We start from the raw sequence: 6,834 nt of genomic DNA, 5'->3' as shown, positions 1-6,834 counted from the left end.
ATCTCACACCTTCATTTAATGTTCAGCATGTATAAATATACGACGCAATCACAGTGGAATTTGCGAAGAAACTGCATAGATCATCACAACAGCCCCGTTTGCTAGGGGGGTATGAGTGTGCAGGACAGTCTTAGTACCCACAGGCAAATGAAGACATAGTGTGTGGACACACACATGCACACACACACACACTCAAAGATATACACACACATGTACACGTCTGTAGGCACGGTTCACCACACTAAACAGGTTTATTACGACCTTCCCAGATTGGACATGTGATGGATCACAGCTCAGGTGGGGAGGGGTGAATCCATCAAAGAGTGTTTTATAAATACCCCCCCTGTGCTCCCGGCTCCACGGCCAACACACACACACACACCCCGCTGGGCTAGGGGAGTGGTTGTGTTCTGGTCCAGTGGAGCGGTCGAGGTTGGACCGCCTGCTCATGCCTCGCTCCTCTCCTGCTCCGCTCTGTTTATTATTGGGGTTATTTGTAGGGCTGATGTTGTGTGTGAGTGGGAATCTTTGAGTGTGTGTGTGAGTGTCTGTGTGTGTGTGTGTATGTGTGTAAGCAGATGAGTCTGTCCTCACAGCAGCAGTCCACTGGGTTCTGCTCCAACAGAGCCCAGAACCACATCTGATCATTTATCTTCTCGGCCAAAATAGATGAAAAGGAAGAGAAGAAGGAGGAGGAGGAGGAGGAGGAGGAGGAGGAGGAGGAAAGGAGCAAGGGGGAGGACGAGGAGGAATGCACGAAGAAAAAGGAGGAAGAGGAGAGAAACCAAGGGAGGGCAGAGGAGGAGGAGGAACAGAGGAGCCAAGGAGAGGAGCAGAGGAGCCAAGGGGAAGAAGAGCAGAAGAATGAGGAGGAGGAGGAAGATGAGGAGGAGAAAGCAGAGGAGGAGGATGAGGGGAGTGAGGGGAGGAGGAGGAGAGGAATGAGGGGAGGAAGATGAGGAGGAGAATGAAGAGGAGGAGTGGAGCGAGGGTCAGGAAGAGGAGGAGAACAGGAGAGATGACTTGCGCTCATAAGTCCTTGTCGTTCTGTACCTCTGTTCCAGCCGTTTGATTCATTGGGGGGTGATCTGGGCGGGCGAGGCTAGGAACAGGGTGACTATTTTGGGGGAGGAGGATGATGTATAGGGTACTCCTCTTGGAGGTTTCACACAGTCAACTGGTTGGTCAATTTTGCCTATGAAGCCTTAGAATAGAAACAAAAGTTATATTTATTGTTCATTGATCCAATTAACATTAATCTAATCATAGTTTGAGATAAGCCCTGGGGTTATTTGTCCAGAAATCTGATGATCTTAAACACAGAAAAAGATGACGAGAAGAGTGTTACTTCAGCCACTAGGGGGCAATCACAGCACAGGGAAATTTGAGCTTTACCTCACTCTGTTCGTGCTTTAGGAGACCTGAAGAAAGTTGTCCTCTCTCTCTCTCTCTCTCTCTCTTTCTCTAATGTTCTGTCTCTCTAATGTTCTCTCTCTAACTCCATCTCTCTCCCTCTCCACCCCCCTCCCCTCTGCCACCGCAGGTTCTCCTTACATAACTATGTCATTAGCGTGAACACGACGTCTACATGCTGCCCTTCTTCAACAGATGGGTCGCTAAAGGCTGTGGAGGATGAGAGAGAGAGAGACACACAGAGAGGGGAATACCTCAGGAAAAATTACGTTTGTGTAGCTTATAGGGAAACGTACCTTAAAACGACCAGTGACTTGGTGTGTGTGTGTGTGTGTTGGACAGATTGTGTGTGTGTGATTGTGTGACACCAGGAAGGCGTGGGGGAGGAACATTTGTTAACTCTTCATGAAGCACTGAGGAAAAGCTCATTCCAACAGAACACAAATGATGTGAAAAACAAATCTGGGCTTTTTGTCAAATACAAAGCAACAACTCAAATACTAAAATCTAAATATGCTTGTCATGCTGACAAAAAGTGTTTTGCTATTGATTAACCTTGAAATTGTTTCATTCTGTTTCCTAAACTGTGCTGATCTGTTGTCATTACAACCTTCAGGATTCTCCTATGGGCTGTGATGAGTTCCTCTCCCTCTCCACTTCTCTCTCTCTCTCTCTCTCTCTCTCTCTCTCTCTCTCTCTCTCTCTCTCTCTCTCTCTCTCTCTCTCTCTCTCTCTCTCTCTCTCTCTCTCTCTCTCTCTCTCTCTCTCTCTCTCTCTCCATCTCTCTCTCTCTCTCTCTCTCTCTCTCTCTCTACATCTCTCTCTCTCTCTCTCTATTTTGCAGTTTTCTCTTCATGTCTTTTTCAATATCTCTCTGACACCACACACACACACTCAGAACTATTCCTGCATCTCCCTTTGTCTCCCTGTGTCTCCCTGTGTCTCCCTTTGTCTCCCTGTGTCTCCTTGTGTCTCCCTGTGTCTCCCTGTGTCTCCTTGTGTCTCCCTTTGTCTCCTTGTGTCTCCCTGTGTCTCCCTGTGTCTCCTTGTGTCTCCCTGTGTCTCCTTGTGTCTCCCTGTGTCTCCCTGTGTCTCCCTGTGTCTCCTTGTGTCTCCCTTTGTCTCCCTGTGTCTCCCTGTGTCTCCCTGTGTCTCCCTGTGTCTCCTTGTGTCTCCCTGTGTCTCCCTGTGTCTCCTTCTGTCTCCTTGTGTCTCCTTGTGTCTCCCTTTGTCTCCCTGTGTCTCCTTGTGTCTCCTTGTGTCTCCCTGTGTCTCCCTGTGTCTCCCTTTGTCTCCCTTTGTCTCCCTGTGTCTCCCTTTGTCTCCCTTTGTCTCCCTGTGTCTCCCTTTGTCTCCCTTTGTCTCCCTGTGTCTCCCTTTGTCTCCTTGTGTCTCCCTGTGTCTCCTTGTGTCTCCCTGTGTCTCCCTGTGTCTCCCTTTGTCTCCCTGTGTCTCCTTGTGTCTCCCTGTGTCTCCTTGTGTCTCCCTGTGTCTCCCTGTGTCTCCCTTTGTCTCCCTGTGTCTCCTTGTGTCTCCCTTTGTCTCCCTGTGTCTCCATGTGCCTCCCTGCATCCCCCTACATCTTTTTGCGAACCGGACTGGACTGTACTAGCCAAGAGTTAGCCAACCCAGACCGGACCGGACCAGACCAGAAAGAACAAACCCAGACTGGACCGGACCAGACTAGGCCAGGCCAGATGGATCTGACCAGATCAGGCCAGCTCTGCCATACCTCACCTTCCTGCCAACAGAAGACACCCTGACAGGCTCCTCCTTTGTTGGACGTTTGAAACAAGGCCAGATGCCAGCAGCTCTGATTAGGACTCTAATTGGTCAGGATTGGTGATTAGTTCACAGCTTGAGTTGGAGAGCATTAACACAGTTAGGTACTGCCCGAGGAAGACAGACAGACAGTCGGAGAAGCAGCTGGAGAAACAGACGGATAGATGGATGGACAGACAGGCAGACAGACAGAAAAAGAGACAGGCAGAGAGACAGGCAGGCAGAAAGCCAGACAGAAAAACAGATAATACATTTCACTCTAAAGTGCCCTTACTTTAAAGCGATTTAAATCAGTGGGCATTTATTGAGTTTGATTGATTGGTTTGACTGATTGCTTAGATTGATTTATAAAAAGTATATTGATTAGACTGATAAAAAATGTCTCCCACGACTTTCAGCAACATCAGTCCAGAAATGACAGCCGTCAATAAAGTAATTATGACGATGTGATTCTATAGCCAGCACTGTAATCAAGAGCTGATTCCATCTTAGACGTCGTGTTTGTTTTTCTGTTTGATTAGTTTTTCTTTTTCTTTTCTGGTCAGTAAAACACAATGTGATGGTCTTCAAGTTATGGAATGCCACTCTTCATTCCAACAGCTAATGACACTCTGTCAGCTCTTGAATCTAGACTCTTTAATTCCATTACCTTCTGCAAACACCCTCCCTCCCCACACACACACACACACACACACTCCTCATAAGCCACACAGAAACTTAGCATAGAATAGTTAATTAAGCGTAATTGCTGGCTTGACGTGTGCAGGACTGGGATCCAGGATGGGGACTGAGGAAAGGACAGAGACACAGACACACACACATGCACATACGCACACGCACGCACACACACACACACTGAGAGATATACACGCAAATGTTGAGTGAGTTCCAACACCTGGGGCTGCAGCTCCATTCTTTTTTTCTTTCTCTCTTTCTTTCTTTTTCTCTCTTTCTTTCTTTCTTTCTTTCTGTCTTTCATACTCATGCATGTACACAGACGCACACACACTTCCTCACAAACCCATGCATATCCACACACAGTGCATGAAGGACACACACACAGACACAATGCACACTCACACAAAGACTTAGCACAGGGCTTTATAATGGCTTTGATCAATTATTGATCCAAGGGATTTTCTCACTGTTTGACGAGGGAGAGAAAGGCGTCCATTTTGTCCTCTCAGTGAATGCACTCTAAGAACCCCCTCGCACCTCCGACAGAACTCCACCCTCGCTCTCTCTCACCACCCCTCCAGAACTCCACCCTCATACCCCCCTACCCACCCTAGAACGCCACCCTCACCCACACTCCCCCCACCTCCCCCACAGCTTACCCCTTTACCCCCCCTCTGTTTCTCCGATACAGATGACTAAGATCCTAGGTTACTCAGCTATATATATTTACTCAGGTCACCCCAGCTCACCCCACGTTTGGGCGCGTGCGTCTGTCTGTGGGTGTGTCTGAGTGCGTGTGCGCATGGCTTCAAGTCAGATGTGCTCAAAACAATAGACCCGCAGAAAATTCACATTCACAAAGGAAAACCCAGGCGTCAGGGAGTTTAAATTGCCTGGCCGTCTGGTTCAGTGGCTGTCTGATTCCCATTTAGCTGGCAGTCTGGCCAGGCTGGGTCTGGGTCTGGGGGCGGGCACTGCTATTGTCATCTGACAGCTTTGTTTTCTGGGCCACCAAAAGCACTCGTCAGGGAGCAGAGATGTGCAATGACTCATCTATTCTCTTGTGTATGTGTGTGTGTGCGTGGGTGTGCATAGGTGGGAAAGGGACTGTGAGTGTGTGTGCTCTTGGATGTGTGTATCTGTATGTGTGTGTGTGTGTGTGCATCTCAAACGACTGGATGAAGCAGAGATGTACTGTGTGGTCATGATACAAGGTTAGATAACACCACCCTAGTCTCTAGGGTCAGGTGGGTGGAGACGGACAGGGGCAGAAGCCAATAGCCGTTTCTTAACGTCAATCCTGTCGGAGACCGTGTTAGTAATATTACTATTATGCAAACGTAACCCTCTTTCTCACTCTTTCTTGCCTCACTCACTCCCTCTCTCTCTCTCTCTCTCTCTCTCTGTTTTTCTGTCCCCATGTCTCTCTCTCTCTATTAAAACATTCTCTCCCTCTCTCTCCGCCTCTGTTTCACCTTCTCAATGTTTCATTAGTGCTTCCTAACATAATAGTAATACATGCAGAGAGGTTCTGAATGTGATCTAAGATTCCTCATTGCTTAACCCTCGTGCTGCCTTCGGGTCACATGACCCAAAGGTTCATAACGAACCATCGTTGTGTTTACCCAATTTTACCCAATACAAAAACAAATTAAAATAATTTTCTTTTAACCTTTGCAATGTGGGGGGTCTGAGACAGCCTAGCTGTTAAAAGAAAATGCTTCACTTTGTCTTTGTATGCGGTAAATTTGTCGCAATACGACGGTGGGTCACAATGACTGATGGGTCAGAATGACCCGAAGATAACACAAGGGTTAAGACTCAAGATAGTGTCTGGTGAGTCATGAGCATGGTGTACAAGTATGTACAAATGACTAAATGACTAAATGTACAATATCTATTTACTACACACACACACACACACACACACACACACACTGTCGGGTATGATAATGACAATATCCATTGTCATGCTCTACGTTGTTGCTGAAGATGTTCTGGATCCATCAGAAGCTGTTGAGCCATTCCCACAACCCCTTGCTATTTAGATGGCCAATCACCAATAACTAGTTACCTTTGCCATGCCCCCGACAATGTTGGGGTTTTGAGCGTGACGCGGACAGCAGTAAACATGTTAACAGCTTTCTATATGGAGAGAACGAAAAAGAGAGGGAGATGGAGTGGGACGGAGAGAGAGATACACAGAGAGAGAGAGAGATACAGAGAGAGAGAGAGAGAGAGAGAGAGAGAGAGAGAGAGAGAGAGAGAGAGAGAGAGAGAGAGAGAGAGAGAGAGAGAGAGAGAGAGAGAGAAAGAAAGAGATAGCCAGAGATAGAGGGAGGAGGGAGAACATGCTTTAAAATGTATAGGAATCAAGTCAAGAGGAAGTTAAGACAACCTTTCCTTCTGTCAGTGAGAGTAGGGTTGGAGAGTGTAGGAGAGAGACAGAGGTTATGTCAACCGTATGACTCCTCCGCTTATTACAAAATGCCCAGGACACAGAAGACCACAAAAGACGAGAGATGTAATAAAAAAAGGTACTACGTTTCATTTTATATTTAAGAAGGGGTCAAAGATAATTATGTAAAAAAAAAAGGGAAAACCAGCAGTCTTTGGCTCAGAATTAATGTCCACAGTGAACGTCTTGTCGGGTCGTTTTCTGCTGTGTGGTCGTTCTTTCTTTCTCGTGTGCGGCGGTCCCTTCCTGGTCCGTTCGACCCCCCGTCCCTGTCGCGTCGTCCTCTCTTTATGACTCCTCGGTGTCCGTTGATAGGCCGATATGATAATTGTCCAGTTCCAAAGTGAATTGGCAATTTGCCAAAACCAATAGGAAGCCTGAAATGTTCACACACTCACACGTGCAACCACAGCAATCAAAGTAAATGAATGTCTTGACACACTAGTGCCTCCACCAAAAAAAAAACGCACCAAACATTCCCATTAGGCTGACAGTTATTACAA

The sequence above is a fragment of the Osmerus eperlanus genome, chromosome 20 (assembly GCF_963692335.1).
Source record: "Osmerus eperlanus chromosome 20, fOsmEpe2.1, whole genome shotgun sequence".
In the NCBI taxonomy this organism is placed as follows: domain Eukaryota; kingdom Metazoa; phylum Chordata; class Actinopteri; order Osmeriformes; family Osmeridae; genus Osmerus; species Osmerus eperlanus.
The sequence above is the reverse complement of the archived record's forward strand: the minus strand, read 5'-3'. Positions refer to the sequence as shown.